This window comes from Hypanus sabinus, chromosome 11 (assembly GCF_030144855.1).
Source record: "Hypanus sabinus isolate sHypSab1 chromosome 11, sHypSab1.hap1, whole genome shotgun sequence".
Lineage (NCBI taxonomy): Eukaryota > Metazoa > Chordata > Chondrichthyes > Myliobatiformes > Dasyatidae > Hypanus > Hypanus sabinus.
In genome coordinates, this window is record NC_082716.1 from 78,617,275 (window position 1) to 78,640,042 (window position 22,768).

The 22,768-nt window shown below is 43.1% G+C and overlaps 1 protein-coding gene across 3 annotated transcripts in view; it reads left to right on the plus strand.

Moving 5' to 3' along the window:
- LOC132402152 (uncharacterized) overlaps positions 1 to 22,768 on the plus strand; it is an 80,861-nt gene that overhangs the window by 47,144 nt on the left and 10,949 nt on the right. The window lies entirely within an intron of this gene.

Genomic DNA, 22,768 nt, shown 5'->3' on the forward strand with positions numbered 1-22,768 from the left:
AGAGAAGTGCAGTAGAGGAGTATATAAAAGAGTCTCTTGCCATGGGGTTCATTTGGCCTTCCATCTCTCCAGCCAGTGCTGGCTTCTTCCTCATACAGAAAAAGGATGGGAGCCTATAGCAGTGCTTTGTTTATAGTGGGCCGAATTGCATAATGGTTAAGAATCATTATTTTCTTCCACTCGTGAACACTTTGAGATTCCCCAAGTATTCTCAAAGCTAGACTTGCAGAGTGCATACAGTCTGGGTCACATAAAGGAGGACGATGAGTGGAAGATGGCATTTGACATACTGACAGGGCAATATGAGTACGCGCCTGGTCATGCTCTTCAGCCTTGTGAATGTGTAGCAGTTTTCCAGACCTTTATAAACGTATATAAATTACGATAAATGCATATTGAATAGTTTAAAAATCATGCAAAAACAGAAAAAATATATATTAAAAAAGTCAGGTAGTGTTCATGGGTTCAATGTCCATTTAGGAATCGGATGGCAGAGGGCAAGAAGCTGTTCCTGAATCACTGAGTGTGTGCCTTCAGGCTTCTGTACCTCGTACCTCGTGGCAATAATGAGAAAAGGCATGCCCTGGGTGCTGGGGTTCCTTAGTAATGGACACTGCCTTTCTGAGACACTGCTCCTTGAAGATGTGCTGGGTACTTTAAAGGCTAATACCCAAGATGGAGCTGACTAAATTTACGTTCCTTTGCAGCTTCTTTCATCCTGTGCAATGTAGCCCCCCTTTCCCTCCCACCCCATCCCAGACAGTGATGCAGCCTGTCAGAATGCTCTCCACACTACATCTATAGAACTTTCTGAGCATTCTTGTTGACGTCCCACATCTCTTCAAACTCCTAATGAAGTCTAGTCACCGTCTTGCCTTCTTTATAGTTGCATTGATACATACCAGGTTAGGTCCTCAGAGATCTTTACAACCAGGAACTTAAAACTTCTCTCTCTCTCCACTTCTGATCCCTCTATGAGGATTGGTATGTGTCCCTTCGTCTTGCCATTCCTGAAGTCCACAATCTGCTCTTTTGTCTTACTGACATTTAGTACAAGGTTGTTGCTGCAACACCACTCCACTAGTTGGTATATCTTGCCCTCTTATCTCTATCTGCGATTCTACCAACAATGGTTGTATCATCAGCAGGTGGAGCTACTGAGATGGTATTTGAGCAATGCCTGGCCACACTGCCATGGGTATAGAAATAGTTGAGCAGTGAGGCTGAGCAAATATCCTTGAGGTGCACCAGTGTTGATTGTCAGCAGGAAGGAGATATTATCACCAATCTACACAGATTGTGGTCTTCCAGTTAGGAATTCAAGGATCCAATTGCAGAGGGAGGTACAGAGGCCCAGTTTCTGCAACTTCTCAATCAGGATTGTGGGAATGATGGTGTTAAAAGCTGAGTTATAGTTGATAAACAGCATCCTGACAGAGGTGTTTGTATTGACCAGGTGGTCTAATGCCATGTGAAGAGCCATTGATGTTGTGCCTGCTGTCTGAGATATTCTAAAGAGGCTTCCTGATCATGGACTTTATGTCAAGCTGGAGAAGTCCAAATTTCATGTAACCACCATTTCATTTTTGGATTTCATCATCTCTAATGGCAATCTCAAGATGGACCCTAGTAAGACTCAGACAGTTGGAGATTGGCCACAACCCTCCAGTGTGAAACAAGTCCAGTGATTCCCAGGATTTGCCAACTTTTATCAAAAGTTCATCAGAAACTTTGGCTCAGTGGTGGCTCCACTGACAGCACTAAACAAGAGATCCGCGAGCCTTTTTGTTTGGACTACCGAAGCGGAGGCAGCTTTTGCAGAGCTCAAACTGCAGCTCATGACAACTCCCATTTTGGTCGCACCTAACCTGGACCTTCCCTTCATTGTGGAAGTGGGCGCCTTGGATGTTGAAGTGGGTGCAGTGTTGTCTCAATAGACATGTTTGGGCAATAAACTGCACCCATGTGCATTCTTTTCCAGGCAGCTATCTCTGGCAGAGGTGAACTATGACACTGGGAATAGAGAGCTGTTCATGGTCAAGTTGGCTCTGGAGGAATGGCATGACTGGGTTGAGGGGGACAAAGAACACTTTTATCATATTAACAGACCACAAGCGTCTGGCTTATATTCAGGAGGCCAAAAGATTAAATTCCAGGCAGGCTAAGTGGTCTCTTTTCCTTAACTGTTTTAATTTCATCTTGACCTATCGATCGGGATCTAAGAACCAGAAGCCAGATGCCTTGTCCTGTCAGTTCCATGAACCCAAATAAGAAAGGCAGTCTACCACCATATTGCCTCAGCCAAGGTGATAGCACTAAATTCATTGGGGAATCAACACACTTGTTCACAAGCCCCAGACACAAGGGGAGATTCCTCAGAACAGCCTGGGTTGGCTGTTCATTCCTGGTTCTGTCCACTGTCAGGTTTTTCAATGGGGACATGTATTAAGATTGATATCTCACCCAAGGATTGCCAGCTCCCTCGAGTTCATTAGAAGATACTAGTGGCTGGAATGGTGAGGTCTGACAATACCTGCTGGTATATGAGGTGTGCACCCTGAACAAGGAGTCCCACACCCAACCTCAAGGGCTTCTCTACCCTCTGGCTGCTCCAGACAGACCATGGGCACCCATCTCCATGGATTTGTCACCGGTCTTCCTCCTTTCAAGGGGAAGACCATTATCATGGTAATTGTAGATCATTTATCAAAGTTCTGCAAATTCATTGCCTTAGATAGATCTGCAGCGGAGATGGCCGAAATTGTCCTGGCCCAGGTCTTCAGGATCCAGTTATCCGATGGACATTGTGTTGGACTGGGGTCTGCAATTCGTGTCACGTTTTTGGAGGACATTCTGTAAGGTGATTGGGGCAACAGCGATTCTTCCCTTGGGGTTTCACCCGCAGTCCAATGGCCTGATGGAGTGGGTGAACCAAGATTTGGAACAAGCCCTAAGGTGCCTGGCCTCTGAAAGACTGGATGACTATTTGTGTGGGCAGAGGTCACTCACAGCCCTTTATGGTATTCAGCACATGGGATGTCCCATTTTGAATGCCTATTTGGGTATTCTCCACCACTCTTCCCTGAGCATGTGGCTGAGGTTGAGATTCCTGCAGCTGAAGATCTAGTCTGATGCTGCAAGGAGAAATGGACTAGAGCAAGGGAGATTTTGTTAGCTTCAACCTGGAAGGCTGAAATAAAGCCTAACTACAAGAGAAGACACGGACCAGTTTACAGCCTTGGCAACAGAATTTGCCTCTCTGAATGAAGTTCAGGAAATTGGCACCCAAATTCATTGTACCCTTCGGGGTTCTTGGGAAAGTAAATCCAGTGGCTTACACCTTACAGCTCCGCAAGACCCTCCAGATCAACCCCACTTTCCATATTTCCAAATTAAAACCTGTGAGCATCAGCCTTTTAGCTCCACCACCATCAGTCCCGCTACTGCCCAGGTTTGTCGATGGGGAATAGGTTTTCAGCACGAGAAGAATTTTGGATTCACGAATTGTTCAGGGTGTTCAGAAATTCCTTGTGGACTGGAAGGTCTCGGACCTGAGGTATGGTGCTAGGTTCCTGAAAGGGACATCTTGGATCTGACTCTCAACTGTGACTACAATCATTGTCTCCCTGAGGAGCCAAGAGTTGGCCATAGGGGAGGGGATCCTGTTATGACATGCACCCGATCATGCCAGCTTGCAGGGTTTAGACACTCTAAATCTCTGGAATATGGTGAGCTGGTGCAGCCCCTTTAAAGATTCAGGTGTGGCCTCCGTCAGTCGTGGTCGACCATGGGTACTGCACCTCTGGTAGTCACTAGTTTGTCAAGCAGCATCGACTGTGGCTATTGAGGCCGATCCTGGAAGAGTAGGCTCTGCCACAGTTGCTGTATGTGTAGGACATTGTGGAATTGTTGTCCGCTTTCTGCTGTGCTCTCCGTTTAGCTCTTCACTCCTCAAACTGACTCAGGATCACTCTTTCGCCTTGCTCTGGGTGTTGCTGAAGAGTACCTCGCCATTTGTTGTGGTCATCTGCCGTATCTTCCCAGCACTCTGTGTTGATTTTTAAGGTTTTCATGTCACGCTTGCAGAGGTCCTTGAAGCGAAGCTGGGGTCTACCAACATTCCTCTTGCCTGTTGCTAGTTCTCCGTGAGGATGTCCTTTGGAAGTCTACCATCCTTCATATGACGGTCGTGGCCCAGCCATTGTCTTAAAAGCGTGAACATTGTGGGAAGTCCAGCGTGAGAGAGGACCTCAGAGTTTGGGACTTTGTCTCTCCAGGTAATGAGGATGCGGCGAAGGCTGCACAGGTGAAGACTATTGAGTGTCCTCTCTTGTTTGGGGTAGATGGTCCAAGTCTCGCTACCATACAGGAAGGTGCTGATAATGTATATATTGTACAAGGCAGTCTTGGTCTTTGTAGCGGTGTATGGAGTGTGCATGTAGATGCCTTCCGTCAATGTCCCAAATGCGTGCTTCAATAGCATAGAGAAGAAGATGCCGAATAATGTTGGGGCCAACATGCATCCTTGTTTGACTCCACTACGAATAGCGAAGGGTTCTGATGAGCTGCCATCGTACTGAACAGTAGTCCTCATGTCGTCATGGAATGACTTGATGATACTTTGGAGTTTCGGGGGACAGGCGATCTTGAGGAGAATCTGAAAGAGCCCATCCCTGCTGACAAGGTCGAATGCCTTGGTCAAGTCGATGAAAGTGACATACAGGGGTTTCTGTTGTTCCCTGCCCTTCTCCTGGAGTTGACAGAGTGAGAAAATCATGTCAACAGTTGACCTCCTTGCGCAAAAACCACGTTGGGACTCAGGGTAGACTCATTCTGCCAGAGTTTGTAGACATGCGAGAGCTACACGAGCAAAGACTTTGCCGACAATACTCAGGAGGGAGATACCCCTGTAGTTGTTGCAGCCGCTCCTATCACCCTTGTTCTTGTACAAAGTGACGATTTTGGAGTCACACATTCCTGTGTACAGCTCCTTCCTTCCAGCTCTGACAGAGGACCTTGTGTAAAGGTTGGAGGAGTGAGCTCTTGCAGTATTTGATCAGGTCTGGAGGAATCCCATCATTCCCTGGGGCCAGACTGTCAATTGCCTTGCTGAGGTCCTCAATGGTTGGTACGGACTCGAGTTCATCCATGATTGGTAGACAATCGGTGGCATCAATGGCTGAGCTAACAATAACATTTTCCCTTGAGTAGAGCTCAGAGTAGTGTTCTGCCCAGTGTTGCATCTGCTTGCTTTTATTGGTGATTATTTCACCGCTGGATGACTTCAGGGGTGATGTTTTGCTCTGCGATGGGCCAAGGGCCTTATTGATACCATCATACGTTAATCTCATGTTGCCTGTCACAGCTGCTGTCTGAATGTCCTCACTGAGCTGGAGCCAGTACTCATTTGCGCATTGCCTTGCAGTCTGTTGCACTTTGCTTCTAGCAGCTCGAAGAGCCTGGAGTATTTGGTCAGATAGTGAGCGCTTGTACTTTGTGAGAGCCGCACGCTTGGCTTCGATGGCAGGAGTCCTGATGTTGGACTTTGCCTCAAACCAGTCACTGCTCTTTGTGGTCTTTCTTCCAAAGTTAGAGAGTGCTGATTCGTGGAAGGAGTCGCAATGGTATGACCATTATTCTGTTGCAGTGTCTCCTTGTGAGGAGGTAGTGATAGCACCCTGTACTGACTTGGCAAACTGCTCAACCTTTTCTGACTGTTTCATTTCTGTTGTGTTGATGCGAGGTTTTCCAGTTTGTTTGGAGTGCTGGATTTTCTTCGAACGTAGTTTGATCTTGCAGCATACTAAATCATGATCCGTATTGCAGTCTGCACTGTGGTATGAGCGGGTGATTAGTACGGAGTTGATGAAAGAGTGCCTGGTGACGATCTTGTCTAATTGGTGCCAGTGTTTAGAATGTGGATGTCACTATGAAACCTTGTACTGCGACTTCATCTGAAAGTAGAAATTAGTTACACACAGGCCGTGATAGGAGCAGAACTCCAGGAGGCGTTGTCCATTGTCATTTATTCTGTCAATTCCAAAGTGGCCAAGACAAGACAGCCAGGAATCGTTATCGGCTCCCACTCTGGCGTTGAAGTCACCAAGGAGAACGAGGTGCTCATCACTGGGAATATTACTGACAACAGCTTCTAATTTGTTGTAGAACATGTCTTTTGCCTCAGAGGTGGAGTTCAAGGTAGGGGCATACACACTGACGAGAGATACTGGGCCATGACTGGTGTGTAAGCGGAAAGACATAAATCACTCAGATCCATTTTCTGGTGGCTCCACCATTTGCAACAAGAAGTTCCTAATGGCAAAACCCATTCCATCCTCGTGGGGCTTGTCTTGGTTCTTTCCCTGCCAGAAAAATGTGTTGCCCCTTTCCTTCAGCGTACCTGGATCCGCCAAACGTGTTTCCTGTAGGGCAGCTATATCTACCTTGAGCCTCAGTAGCTCATTGTTAATGGCCACTGTTTCTCGTGCATCTTCGATATCCTTGAGGTTTTGGTCAAGTCTAGTCATCATTGTGCGAACTTTCCAACATCCCAACTTGAGGGGAGTTGTCTTATTCAATTTGTTTTCTTTCTTGTCTGGCACATTAGTTACAATCAGCTCTTCGTGGAATAATCCATTATCCCCATGCAACCAATGAGGAAGACTGACTGTGGCAGGACAGCACCTTATTGGCTGGGGGCTGCCCACTGAAACACGATGGTTTCTCCCACCATCAGAAGCAACCTCGGGCGCCATGCTCTACGCCAATCAAGCATTATGACTTTTAACCGGTAACTGCTGCTTCCCGTGTTTGTCCGGCGCTATAAAGCGAAGCTGGGATGGCCTCTCCAGGGAGCAAGCCAGGGCAGAATTGATAAGGAGATCCGTCTGTTGCCAATGCAGTGGGACCCCCCCTCTCCATGCTGATGACAGATCCAAAGGAACGACAAAAGTCGATATAGTTTGGTGTCAGAGGCGTCACAGGAGTTGTCGTGCCAGTGCTGGGTACAGCGGTCAGCCGCCTTCGGGACCTGACTCCGGATTTTTTCCTTGGGGTTTACTCCCAAAGCCTTTCCCATGAGGGAGTATAGTCACAAGGCAGCGGAGGTTTGTAATTGGAGTTTCCCTCTCCTAGATGAGCTCCTATTTGTGGTTTACTACTCTTCGGCTATGACTACCTTAGGAACCAAAGATTCAGGACTGTCCCGCTAATTGACATTCTTGTTTTGGGTGCCAAGAACTAAGTATTTACACAACACAGTGCTCCATCGTAAGTTGTACTAATGATATCATCTAGTGTTTGTTTTGTGCTCAATTCTTGATCCATATCTCAATCTTAGCCTTGGATACTCCAGCATTTGGGTCCAAACCATCCTTATCAAGGACTCTCGTCATATTTTGAGCTTCTTTGAAGTAATCATAATCAAGAAACAAAGATCTGTTTCCTGGTAAGGTTGACTCATCCAACTACAGAGCAAATTCTGCTGTGATAAGTACAATATGTTGCACAATGTATCCTGCACATTCTCAGACATTTCATCCATTTGTCTTTGAATAGAGCTGTTACTGAGTGGAATCACTTTGATTATTTAGTTCTGTACTTCCTTACTGCTGACAGAATCAGTTCTTTTCAAAATATATTCGGCTTTTCAAATTTAGCAACAAGCAATGAATTGATGTATGAACCATCACTGTCATGCTGTGAAGTGCTGACAAAGTTATTTTGAAGTATTTTCCATTTCTGAAAGTTTTCACAAAGTGACTCAAAGTAAGGCAAGTTCTTGTTTGCCTTATCAGAGTGTGTTATCTTTAAATGTTCAAGGAGCCTGGACAGTTTCATTGCCTCATTTGAAAAAACTCTTTCACACAACAGACACATTGTTGGCTGCTTGGTGCTGGTATAAATCCAATTGTAGATACTCCACACTATATTGTCTACACTTCTTATTCTCTTGGTCTGCTTCCGCCTTTTGCTTTTTGGATTACTGCACGCAGTCAATAGCCTTTTGCTAAGTACAACTTCAAATGCTGTGATCAATAAAGGGGCAAGTTATGATGTCATAATAGCTCAGGCATATCCTGTCTCTCTGCCTGAATGTACATAAAGTGGGGCAGCAATATCTCAGTTGGGCCATGGGATAGAGAAATGTGGTCAAGACCATTCAAAAAGGCAGATTCAGAATGCCATACCCTAATTCACAAGAACTGTGTCACAGCATGATTAGAGTATGGGAATCGTACTGGCTAACAGTAGTGAATGGCAATAATGCACAGGCCAGGCCAGGAAATAACATGATTTCTTCAATCTAGATTGCTCAGGATATGCCAAATACAGAAGTGTCATATTGCTTTTCAACAACTATGATACGCTTCAAGAAAAGTTGAGATCGGTAGGTGAGCATGAGATGAGGTGATTATGTGATTGTAAGCAATTATGAGGCACTGAGGATCAAAAGTTTATAATAAGTATTTTATTTCTTTGATGAAGCCTGTAATCCCTCAGGGGCCTCTCTTTGTACTCAAAGTCCCTCTGCCCCCTTTATTTTTATCGTCCTCTTAGAAATTCTCATTGCTCCGGAGAAGTGGGGAGAGGGATATCGCCCGCGTTGGAAACCACCGATCTATGCCCTGGTTATTGAATCCAAATACTTATTGAATTTTGTGAAGTGTATCTGCCTCTACCACCCACCCAGGCAATGTTATCCAGATTCCAGCCACCCTTGGATAATAAAATTCTTACCCAATCTCCTCAAAACCTCTTCCGCATTACCCATGTACTGTTGAATGCACAGCAATCTAGAAATACAAAAGACTAACATTGGATGAGTGCAGGGATTTTGGATGTTTGTAGGGTTGGAGAGGGTTACAGGGAGTGGGAAGACAGAGGAATAACTACCAAATAGACACAAGAGTGCTAAAATTGAAGTGTCCCAGACTGGAAGGGAACAGGCCCAGAAGTGCTGGGTGAATAGGTTCTAATGCAAGCTACATGGAACCGAGTTTTGGATGACCTTACATTTAAGGAAGCTGACTCTTGAAAGGCTGGGCACAATAGTGAACTACAGTGAACAAACAGATGCATGAGTGTTCCAGCATCAGATGAGCTGTGGTAGGAGTAGAGGCGGGTGACAATACAGAGGTAGAATGAAGTGGCCTTGCTGATGGACTGATATGTGGATGGGGGCTCTCTTTTGGGCTCAAATGCAATAAAAGGGTTGCATTGTCTCAGCGTGTGGCAATGGGGTGGCAGTGAATAGGGTATGCATGCCCTTGACGATAAACTCAAACCTAGACAAACAGGTCATGTAGATGTACCAGACTATGATGGTCAGTTCTACATATTTGTTCTATATGAAGGCATCTGCATTTCCAGTAGCAACAAATAAAAGTATTGATTTTTACCACACATATTGACAACATTCTATGGAAGATGGTGGTAATGCCCCTCAGCTTAAGAAGGGAGGAATCTCACTCAGACATTTTAATAATAATACAGACAAAACTCTTTAAAGATAATTAAATATTCCTAACTAATCTTTGTTATCTAATCTAAAGCAGGAGAAATGGATAGAATATGATGGATTTCCCAATACTCCTTTTCTTCTCTGCATTTTGTTCTTTGAAGATGCTGTTTAAAATCTACCACATTTAGAAGTGTTTGGTGACCAGGCAGATTCCTGGGACGGGATAGGCTAATAAAAAAGTTGGGCCAATAAGGCTTATATTCACTAGACTTTAGAAAACTGAGGGGAGGTCTCATAGAACCCTTCAAAAATTTTAAAGGTATAGGAAATGGAATATTATGTTGCAGTTCTACACGATGTAGAAGATGGTTGTGTTTGGAATATTGTGTTCAGTTGTAGTCACGCTGCTATAGGTCTGGAAAGTGTGCAGAGTTTTATGGAATGTTGCCAAGACTTAAGCGACTGTGCTATGAAGGCTGAACAGGTTGGAACTGTTTTCACAGGAGTGTAAGAGAATGAGGAATTATCTTATAGAGGTGTATAGAATCATGAAGGGCACACAGTATTGTGCAAACATCTTAGGCACACACACAAAGCTAGGGTTACTGTAGTAATTCAAATTCAAAGTACATTTATTATCAAAGAATATATAAATTATACAACGTTGAGATTTGCTTGCCTACAAGTAGCCACGAAGCAAGAAACCTGAAAGAACTCAACTAAAGAAAAAAAACACCTGATGTTCAAGAGAAATGGTAAAAAACTCAAATCATGCAAATAATTGAAGTGAACAACAACATTCCAAACCAAATTTAGTCCTCGATTGGAACCCTGGAGCAGCCCAGAGTAGGCCCAAAGCATTGAAATAAGTTCATCATATTAGTTGGCATGGAGCACATCAGCCGGGGAAGTCTTCATGGCCTCAGCGCCAACAAGACAGGAGTGACCATCACGGAGTCCTAGTGAAATTGGCTCTTGCCTTGGATCCCAACACACTGTCTTTTCAGTAATTTCATGCTTGTACTGTGCTGCAGAATAAACCCCTCAAATTTCATGACATATGTGAGTGATGAGAAACCTGATTCTGATGGGTTCTCTATGGTGGACTGAGAGTGGGAAGGGGGCAGGGAGAGGGGAATCATGGTTGGGAAAAAGGGAAGGGAGAGGGAAGAGAACAGGAAGCACCAGAGAGATATTCTGTAATAATCAATAAACCAATTGTTTGGAATCAAATGACCTTGCCTGGTGTGTCAGCACCCATGCCACATCCTGGCACTCCTTTTCTGCCATCTGTCCCACACCCCTCCCTCAGCGATGCACTCTCCCCATTCTTAACATCCTTCGTTCCTGCCAGATTTACAAACTCGCTCTCGGCTGCACATTACCAAATTCAGTACTGTGCAAAAGTCTTAGGCATCCTAGATATATTTATACCTAAGACTTTTGTGCAGTACTGTAAATAGAATGAATATGCACAGTCTTTTTCCCAGGGAGTGTAATGAAAATCTTACTTGGAGCAGGTTCACAGGAACATGGCATCATATAAACATCATTCATAAGAAAGTATTGGATATCTTTCTGAGAGCAAGAGGGATCAAGGGATCAGAAAGAAAGATGGAATAGACTACTGAATTTGGATGATCAGTTATGATCATATTGAAAAGTGTAGCAGGTTCCAAGGGCTGAATAGCCTTCTCCTGCTCCTTAGTCTGTGATTCTTTTCCATCCGTCCTCATAACTTGCTTCTTGACAATACCAATTTTTTGACAGTTTATGCTCCTTTAAAACACCTCAAAACATTTTATTTGTTGAAGGCATTATATAAATGTATGTAGTTAATTAAATAATTATTGATTCAAACTTGCAAGATTATCTGTCATTCACTGTGGGAGTATCATTGATTGGATTTATACTTAACAATCTTTGATACTTCTAATAATGACTAGAGGCCGTTAGAACAGCAAAACCATTGAAATATTACCAGAATAGAGCTAGACTACTTGAATTTTCATTGATAATTTAGTTAAAATTTCAGGAAAATTTATCCTTTACCATTTAACATATCCATAGAAGAGCCAGCAGCAAAGGCAGATTAATCCTCTCACAAAGAAATTGTGAAATGGTTGGATTTGCAAAAGCAGAGGAAAGCAAGATGAGTGATGATTACTACAATAAAACATTAAAGTATAATTTGGATGTCAAGAAAATTTTTCTATGAGCTTATAAAACTTTAGAAAGCTACAGCTAGACTACTTAAATTTTCATTGATAATTTAGTTAAAATTTCAGGAAAATTTATCCTTTACCATTTAACATATCCATAGAAGAGCCAGCAGCAAAGGCAGATTAATCCTCTCACAAAGAAATTGTGATATGGTTGGATTTGCAAAAGCAGAGGAAAGCAAGATGAGTGATGATTACTACAATAAAACATTAAAGTATAATTCGGATGTCAAGAAAATTTTTCTATGAGCTTATAAAACTTTAGAAAGCTACAGAAACACCAGCAAAACTTGGGAAAATATGGATTGTTCTGCCACCTAGTGCCATTAATATTAAATTACAGTACTCAAAGTTATTTAATTCCAACTTTGAGTGCAGTCCATCTATCACCTTACTGCTTCTCAGTTCATCTCCCCTCCCCCAAACCTTCTTATTCTGTCTTCTTCCCCCTTCTTTTCCAGCCCTGATGAAGGATCTTGACCTGAAACATTGACTTTTTATTCCCCTCCACACATGTTGCCTCACCTGCTGAGTTCCTCCAGCATTTTGTGTTCGGGATGATTGTTTCTGTAGAACCATAAAACCGTAAGAGCATAAGATAATAAGGTATAGGAGCAGAATTAGGCCATTCAGCCCATTGAGTTTTCTCCACCATTAATTGTGACTGATTTTTTATCAATATATTTTCCTGCCTTCTCCTTGTATCACATAACCCACCCCCTTACCAATCACAAACTTAACAATTTCTGCCGATTCACCACTTTCTAACCAAATAAATTCCTCCTCATGTCATTTATAAAGGGAAATCCCTTTATTCTGATCTTTTGGATCCTAGATTCTCCTACTAATGGAAAATCCACTCTACTCAGTCTTTCAGTATATGGTCGGTTTCAATGAGATCTCTCTTAACCTTTGAGTACAGGCCCAGAGGTATCAAACACTCTTCATATGTTAAGCCTTTAATTCCTGGGATCACAACCTACTTTGGACCCTCTCCAGGGGCAGCACAACCTCCTTAGACATGTGGCCCAAAAGTTCTCACAATACTACAATGTGTTTTGACCAATACCATATAGAGCCTCAGCATTACATCCTTGTTTTTATATTGTAGTCCTCTTGAGATGAATTCTAACATTGTATTTGCCTGCTTTACTACTAACTTAACCTGCAAAGGTGACTTTTAAGGGAATACAGTACAGCACTAGAACTCCCAGGTCCCTTTGCACTTCTGGCTTCTGATTTTCCTCCCCATTTAGAAATTAGTCCACACCTATATTAACGCTTGAACATCCCAAGCCTGGCTGTGAAAGGAAGAGGGTTGGTCATGGAGCTAGCAAACCCCTCAAAAAAAATACAGAGCTACAGAAATGCGAACAATCTCCAAAGAGCTCATCCCTGGGAGAGGAAGATAGGCTCCATCTTGGGGCAATGTGAAAGACTGGCCCAGAAAAGCCAACTCTGGCAAACTACTGTTGGTGGCCCGTGCCCCAGTAATGGTGATGGAGCATAGCTGCATCTACGTTCTTCCTCCCAATATGCATTACCCCACACTCCCATTCACTGTATTTCAGGAGCACCACTGTTCAGTCCGCAGTGGGGGACTCGAGCTTTTAGTTTCTTGTCATTTTAATTCACCTTCCCTCACCCACCCTGACCTTCCTGTCAGTGCAAGTTTGAGGAACAGCACCTCATCCTCTGCTTGGTCATGTTTCAGACTTAGCGCCAAATTCTCCTGCTTTAGATAGCTCTCTCTTTCCGTCTGTGTATTTCAGAAATAATCATTTCTGCCTGTCAACATTTTGGCTCAGTTTTTATTTTTGCTTCTCTAGACTGGCCTGCCAGGTATGTCCCACCATCTTACTGTTAACATCACATTTCAAAGACGGAGTTCAAGTTCAAGTTTATTGGCATGGGCATAATACCCAAGGTATAATTGTCATGAAAATAAGTTTTCTGCAGCAGCAGCAGCACCATAACATGACCAACATAACTAACATGAACTTAAATTCCCACAAGCCATCAGACTCCTCAATATTCAGACTCTAGACTGATCTCTACATCATTTTTATTAGATTGAAATTTGTCCTCTTCTGTGCCCATTGTCTTGTTCATTAATTATTAATTAATTACTGTACTGCCCTGCACCGTTTTGTGCACTTCATGTAGTCCTGTGTAGGTCTGTAGTCTAGTGTAGTTTTTGTGTTGTTTTACGTAGTCTAGTGTAGCCTTGAGCTGTCTCACATAGTCTAGTGTAGTTTTGTGTTGTTTCATGTAGCACCAGGGTCCTGGAGGAATGTTGTGTACTGTACCAGCAGTTTATGGTCACAATGACAATAAAAAGCAACTTGACTTGAAATGAATATAAATCTACATGACTTACATGACAAAACAAATAGAAATAAACAAAATGAAATTAGTGCAAGTTGAGGGAAATAAAATCCTACACAATAAGCATAATGTGAGTGTAATTTGTACTCAAGCTGCCCCAATTGACCCAGCTGGTCATGTCTTAGCAAGAATATTCCCTTTGTTCTGCCCATCCCTCCTCCACCCTCTCAACTACTGAGAATCAATTTGTCCTTCTCTTTCTCAGTTCTGACAAAGGGTCTCAGAGCTGTTTCTCAATCCAAAGATACTGCCTGACATGCTGTGTGTTTTTAGCTATTTATATTTTATCCACTCAGCTGGCGGTACACTTTGCAATACATGTGGTCAGGCAGTGGTAATTGTTAACTAAGGATGTTCAAGCATTGGAGCAAAAGAACCTCAGCGCAGAAGCTAGAGTTGCTGCAGGCAGTGATAATTAAACAGGCTGAGGGTCACATTGGGAGATCAGAGCATCCTCACACAAGATAAATAATGAAGTGAGCAAGATAATACTAGCAGAATCAACACAGAATGCCGGAGGGTCTCAGCAGGTCAGGCAGAATTGAATAAATAGTCGGCATTTCAAACCCAGATCCTTCTTTGGGACTGGGAAGGAAGGGGTGAAGACAGCAGAATAAGAAGTTGGGGGGAGGGGAAGGAGGATAACAAGAAGGTGATAGGTGAAGCCAGGTGGGTGAGAAGGATAAAGGGCTGGAGAGCAAGGAATCTGACTGGAGAGGAAAGTGAACGATAGGAGAAAGGGAAGGAGGAGGGGACCCAAGGGGAGATAAGAGGCAGGTGAGAAGAGTTATGAGGCTAGAGTGTGGAATAGAAGAAGAGGGGAGGGGAATCTATTTTTACTGAAAGGAGAAATTGATATTTGTACCATCACGTTGGAGGCTACCCAGATGGATATAAGGTGTTGCTCCTCCAATCTGTGGGTGGTTTCATTGGAACACAAGAGGAGGCCTTGGACCAACATGTCAGGTGGGAATGTCAGTCACTTTCCTTCACCAATGATACTGCCTTCACCTCCATCTCCTCCATTTCCCAGGCACCCACGCTCACCCCATTTTCCCGCCGCTTTAACAGTGATCGAGTTCCTCTTGTCCTTACCTACCATCCCATGAGCATCCGTATCCAACGTATCATTCTCCGCAACTTCCGCCATCTCCAAAGGGATCCTACCGCTAAACACATCTTCTTCTCCACTTTCGGCATTCCATAGGGATTGCTCCCTCCATTTGTCCCTCCCGGCACTTAACCTGCAAGCTGCCAAAGTGCTACACCTGCCCATTCACCTCCTCCCTCACCTCCATTCAAGGCCCCAAATAGTCCTTCCAGGGAAGGCAGCACTACATCTGTGAATCTGCTGGGCTCGTCTATTGTATCTGGTGCTTACGATGCAGTCTCCCCTACAATGTAAATTTGGGGACTGCTTCGTTGAGCCCTTCTGCTCCATCCACCAAAGGTGGAACTTCCCAGTGACCCAATATTCGAATTCCAATTCCCATTCAAGTTCTGACATGTCACTCTATCGTCTCCTCTTGTGCCACAATCAGACCACCCTCAGGGAGGATGAGCAGCACCTTATATTCCAACTTACCAGTTCTCACCTGCCTATCACCTCCTGGTGCCCCTCCTCCTTCCTTTTCTCCTGTGGTCAACTCTCCTCTCCTCTCAGGTTCCTTCTTCCTCAGCCCTTGACCTTTCCCACTCATCTGGCTTTACCTATCACCTTCTAGCTATTCTTATTCTCCACCCCTCATCATTTTTATTCTGGCAGCCTCTCCTTCTTTTCCAATACTGAAGAAGGGTCTCGGCCTGAAACATCAACTCCTTGTCAATTTCCATGGACTGCTGAGTTCCTCCAGCATTTTGTGTATGCTGCTTTGAATTTCCAGCATCTGCAGAATTTCTTGTGTTTATACTATCAGAATGGCACTCTGCTCTATTGTGCAATGCTGCCTTTGAATTGGGTTGCTCATCATCTGTTTTCTGTTTGTGCAGAATTTTACTTCACACAGAAAAAAACTGCATAAGTGAATTCCAAATCACTAATCCCCCGCAACGCTGGATCTTTTTCAAGTACTAGACAGAGGGGAGGAGGTTACAACGCTTGAACATTGAATTCTCCAATTTCAGGTCATCTGCTTCCCTTCCATCCCTTTCTGTCTCTGATGAAGTACTCAGATCCCCAGTGCTCACCAGCTCTTGCTCCACCCCTTCCTCTTATACATTTATTCTGGCTCTCTCATCGATACTATGTACTTGAGTCCAGCTGAAAGGTCTTGACCCAAAATATCCATGGTTTCTCTCTACAGATGCATCTGACATGCTAAATTTCATCAGCAATTCGTGTTTCAGAACAAGGAGCTTTCCTTGCTATTAAAAAGGACAGTTCACTTTCACTGGGAGACATTACTGGGTAGCTCGATGACTGATTGTGGACTGCTGAAACACCTTTGACAGTTCACATACCGTTCCTAAACAATCATAATGTTGTATAATAGCATGCACTTCCTATAAGGTAAAATCTAACAGCACAAATGGCAGAGGTGCTTCACTCCTCGATGAGCTCAGTGCTCATTCTGCACACTTTAAAAGGGAGATTAACAGTACACCTGTGCGAATCCCCACAGCATCTGGCAACCCCATGATCTCGGTCTTGGAGGCTAGTTAACCTATCAATCTGCTCATTGTCAAAATGTGGGAGAAAATTGAACATCCAGAAGGACCCCATGTAGTTGTCAAGAAAGTGCAAAGACATAAGAGACCACTTCAAAGTCAGGATTGAACCCATGTCTCTGGTGCTGTGAAGCAGTGGATCTTCTAGTTTCAACTTTGATGCACCTGGAGAAATGTAAAAGATACAGCTGTTTATGGATTACAGCTCAGCATTCGACACCATCACCCCCTCAGTGCTAATAAAGAGCTTCAAAACCTGGACCTCTGTATCTCCCTCTGCAACTGGATCCTCAACTTCATTATCAGAGCAGTCAATACAGATTGGTAATAAAATCTCCTCTTTACTGACAATCAAGGATGTGTGGTTGATCGACTCTCTCTACACATGACCGTGTGGGTATGCACGGCTCAAACTCCATTTATAAATTTACTAATAATACCACTGTCATGGGCAGAATCTTTGATAGTGATGAGGATGTGTACAGAAGTGGTTGACTGGCGTTGCAACAATATCCTCAGCGTCAGCAAGACCAAAGAGCAGATTGAGGACTTCAGGAAGGGGAAGTCAGAGACCACACACCAGTTCTCATTCAGGGGTCAGCAGTGGAAAAGCTTCAAGTTCATGGATGTCAACATCTATCTTGGCCCAACACGTTGATGAAATCAGAAGATGGCATATCAGCAGTTCTACTTCATTAAAAGTTAGAAGAGATTTTATCTGTCACCAAAGAGTCTTGCAAATTTTTGTAGATTTGGAGAGAATTCTGAGTGCTTGCATCATCACCTGGTATGGAGGCTACAATGCACAGATTCTAGGAGGCTACAATGCACAGATTCTAAGAGGCTGAAGAGGGTGTAGACTCAACCATTTCCATCACGGGCACAACCCTTCCCACCATCGCGTACATCTTCAAGAGGCGGTGCCTGAAAAATGTGTCATCCATCATAAAGGACACATTGTCTGGGACATGACCTCTTCTTGTTGCTACAACCAGACAGAAGATACAGTAGCCTGAAGACCCACACTCAACATTTTAAGAGCAGATTCTTCGGCTCCGCCACGGAATAGTCCACAAACCCATGAAAAACACTTCATTATTTGTCTTCTACTCTATTTATTAATTTTTGTAATTCAAAGTAATTTTTATGTCATGCATTGTACTGCTTCTGCAAAATAACAATTTTTATGGCATACATCACTGATAAGAAACCTTTTTCTGATTCTGATTCACATTGGTATCTCAGCAGAAACATCAGGTCTACCAGGGATATTTAGGACAGGAAGTAAATAGAGGCACAAACTATCACTTAAAGTGAGTCTTCACATAGTGCAGCCTATCTAAATTTCTCAAATTTTCTAGAGTGTCATCACAAGTCTGGTGTTCTACTGGAAGACATTTGGCCATACTCTTAGGCCTGGACTGTACTCATTCCTGGAGATCAGCATCATGTTGACATTCATCTTCCATTCCAAGTGGCCATAACACAACACTTCCCTCACTTTGCTGCTCAGAGGGGTTCACTGTGTCCTTGAAGAAATTATTTTGTCTGATTTGACCACTAAAAGACTAGCAATGGGACTGGCAAACATTATTGACTCCCCACTACCCGTTGACTTCACTCAAGGGTTACTACGATGTATCCATTCATCTCAGAATCAGAATTAAAATTATCACCAATTTATGTGTCATGAAATGTGTTTTCATGGCTGCAGTACAGTACAAAGTCATAAACTTACTATAAATTACAAAATAAACAAATAATGCAAAAATATGTCAACAATAAAGGCTTCTATTCATTGAATGGGTTTCGTATTATGAGGCAAAGTCCTCAAGTTCCATTTTGCATTTCCAGAATCATGCACGACTGAGGCGTTGACTTGGGACTGAGGTATAATGAACTCGGATGAATCACAGGGTCAATTTTTATATGGTGCACACACCAGGGGAACATTAGGTTCTGCACAAATTTGTGGGTGCAACAAAATGCTTTAAATATCACTTCACAAGTATTTATTACCCATGCCATTTAGAAGGTGAAAGTGAGCCACCTTTCTGTACGGATAGTGATAAGGTGAAAATATATTTCAGGATCAGGAGTCCTGGACTATCATTCAGTAACAAAGAAGGAAAGGTGGCAGTTCCAAGTCAGGTGAATATGCCAAGAGGATGGACATAGAAAACCTACAGCACAATACAGGCCCTTCGGCCCACAATGCTGTGTCGAACATGTACTTTTGTACTTACTTTAGAAATTAACTTGGGTTACCCGTAGCCCTCTATTTTTCTAAGCTCCATGTGCCTATCCAGTTGCCTCTTAAAGGACCCTATTGTATCCGCCTCCAACATGGTCGCCGGCAGCCCATTCCACGCACTTACCACTCTCTACATTAAAAACTTATCCCTGACATCTTCTCTGTACCTACTTCCAAGCACCTTAAAACTGTGCCCTCTTGTGTTAGCCATTTCAGCTCTGGGAAAAAGCTTCTAACTATCCACACAATCAATGCCTCTCATCATCTTATACACCTCTATCAGGTAACCTCTCATCCTCCTTCGCTCTAAGGAAAAAAGGCCAAGTTCACTCAACCTATTCTCATAAGGCATGCTCCCCAATTTAGGCAACATCCTTGTAAATCTCCTCTGAACCCTTTCTATAGTTTCCACATCCTTCCTGTAGTGAGGTGACCAGAACTGAGCACAGTACTCCAAGTGGGGTCTGACCAGGGTCCTATATACCTGCAACATTACCTCTCGGATCTTGAACTCAAACCCATGGTTGATGAAGGCCAATGCACCCCATTGATCCCTCTGATCCTCCACACTGCCAAGAGTCTTACCATTAATACTATATTGTGGCATCATATGTGACCTACCAAACTGAACCATCTCACCCTGATCTGGGTTGAACTACATGTCACTTCTCTGCCTAATTTTACATCCTATCGATGTCCTGCTGTAGCTTCTGACAGCCCTTCACAACACCCCCAACCTTTGTGTCATCAGCAAACTTACTAACCCATCCCTCCATTTCCTCATCCAGGTCATTTATAAAAATCACAAAGAGAAGGGTTTGAGAAGAGATCCCTGAGGCACACCACTGGTCACCGACATCCATGAAGAATATGACCAGTCTACAACCACTCTTTACCTTCTGTGTGCAAGCCAGTTCTGGATCCACAACACAATGTCCTCCTTACTTTCTCAATAAGCCTTGCATGGGGCACCTTATTGAAATCTACTGCTGTACCTTCAATATGTTTAGCCACATCCTCAAAAAATTCAATGAGATCTTGAGCACTGTATTTTCATTTGCTTTTGCCCTTGTCTTTCTTGCTGGGTTTGGCAGTGGAAGCTGGTAGATCCACTGCTTCACAGCACCAGAGATGTGGGTTTAATCCTGACTCTGAAGCGGCCTCATGACTGCACTTTCTTGACAACTACGAGGTCCTTCTGGATGTTCAAACTTCTCCCACATTTTGACAATGAGCAGAATAATAGGTTAACTAGCATCCAAGACAGAGATCACGGGGTTGCCAGATACGGTGGGGATTCGCACAGGTATACTGTTATTCTCCCTCTTAAACCTTGTGGAACGAGCATTGAGCTCTCATTTTGACAATGAGCAGATTGATGGGTTAACTATCTGCTATAATTTGATGGGAATTTAAAGTGGAATTAAAAGTGGTGGGAATTTGGGAGGAATTGAAGGAAGATGAGAAGAGGAAAAAAGTGGGTTAATGTAAGCCGAGTGCAAATGGGTGATTGATGGACTTGGTGTGCCAAATGGACCTTTTTCTATGTACACCACCACCATGACTCTAAGATGCTACCAAGAACCATAGGTGCAATGCTTCTCAATTATTATGGGGGTGGCCACCACTGTGATGGAAGGAATTTGAATATGCTGGAAATTCTGAGAAACAGAAAAATGAAAAATGGATCAGTTGAGCTGCTTTGTCTCGGATGGTGTTGAGCATCCCAAGTGTGGAGCTGGATGTGAACAGCCAAGGAAAGAATTTCCCTTCACTGGCTTATATCTTGTGGATAGTGGAAAGTTTTTGAGAAATCATGTGAGATACTTGCCAACCCATCCTTGAATTTCATCTGTTGCTGCATGCAAACAGACAGGTTCATTATTGACAGTGCTGCAGGTTTAGACCGCTGGTTTGTACGAATAATCTGTTCTTGCACTTGAGTCCCTAAATACACATTAGAAAACAACTTCATAATCTTCCAACTTGTTTGTTCAATCACCCTGATGCTCTGTCTACTGGACCCCTAGGGTTAGGCGGTTTACACAGACAGACTGGGTAATGGCAATATATGCCTTAAGTCTGTCAGAGTAAGCCATTTACCAATAATTTAGAATGGCAAGAAACCCAAATCTCTCATGCACCTAGTTCCATCAAGGTATCTTCTGCATATTAATTAAAACACAAAACAACGGAAATTAGACATCCCATCAGGGCACTAATCTGAAATGTTAAATTTGTTTCCATCACAGAGATGGCATGACTAGTGGAATATTTCTTGTCATTCTATTTATGTTATATTATATAATAACCAAACATTCGTATTATTGAAGAGATCCATCCAAGTTATGAACAAAATAGTGAAGGAAGATGGGTCCATCTAGAGGTGGTATGTCCAAACCAGAATTAGAAATACAGCTGCTTATCCGAGGCATTGCTATTACCACAAATACATTGTAAATCAGTCTATAGTGGGGCATACAAAACATATAGCAACTGTTGAACCTTTAAGAAATTTATGTCAAAATAAGGCCATCTAGGACTGCAATGAGAAGTTTTACTAAAAACTCAAATAGTGGCAAATCCCTGATGGTCTGGGGATTAACAGGATCATTGATTGCATTCAAAACTGAGATTAAGAGATTTCTGGATATTTGACTAATCAGGGATATGGGGATAGGTCAGAAAATGACATTGAGTTAGGTTAGCCATAGCAGCAGATATGGGGACCGAATGGACTTCTTTTGCTCTCATCATTGTACTCCTATGGTTCAAAGTTAAAAGCAAAATTTATTATCAGTGTTCATACATGTCACCACAGACAACCCTGTAATTCTTTTTCTGCAAGTGTACTTAGCAAATCCATAGAACAGTAACCGTAAACAATATCAATGAACAACAAACTGTGCAAATGCAAATATAAATAAATAACAAGATAAAGTCCTTAAAGTGAGATCATCAGTTGTGGGAACACCAGAAATAGGATGAGTGTAGTTATCCCTTTTTGTTTAAGAGCCTGATGTTTGAACAGTAGTAATTGTTCTTGAACCTGGTGATGTGAGTCCTGAGGTACTTATACCTTCCACCTGATGGCACCAGCAAGAAAATAGCATGGCCTGGGTGGTGAGGATCTTTGATGATGGATGCTGCTTTCCTTCAGCAACATTTCATGTAGATGTACTCAATGGTTGGGAGGGCTTTACATGGGATATACTGGACCAAATCCACTGCCTTTTTAAGGATTTTCCACTCAAGGGCATTGCTGTTCCCATACAAGTCATCACTTTTTATTGTCATTTCGACCATAACTGCTGGTACAGTACATAGTAAAAATGAGACAATGTTTTTCAGGACCATGGTGTTACATGACACATTACAAAAACTAGACTGAACTATGTAAAAAACAGATAAAAAAAAAACTACACTACACTAGACTACAGACCTACCCAGGACTGCATAAAGTGCACAAAACAGTGCAGGCATTACAATAAATAATAAACAAGACAATAGGGCAGTAAGATGTCAGTCCAGGCTCTGGGTATTGAGGAGTCTGATAGCTTGGGGGAAGAACCTGTTACATAGTCTGGTTGTGAGAACCCGAATGCTTTGGTGCCTTTTCCCAGACGGCAGGAGGAAGAAGTATTTGTATGAGGGGTGCATGGGGTCCTTCATAATGTTGTTTCCTTTGCGGATGCAGTGTGTAGTGTAAACGTCAGTAATGGTGGGAAGAGAGACCCCGATGATCTTCTCAGCTGACCTCACTATCTGTTGCAG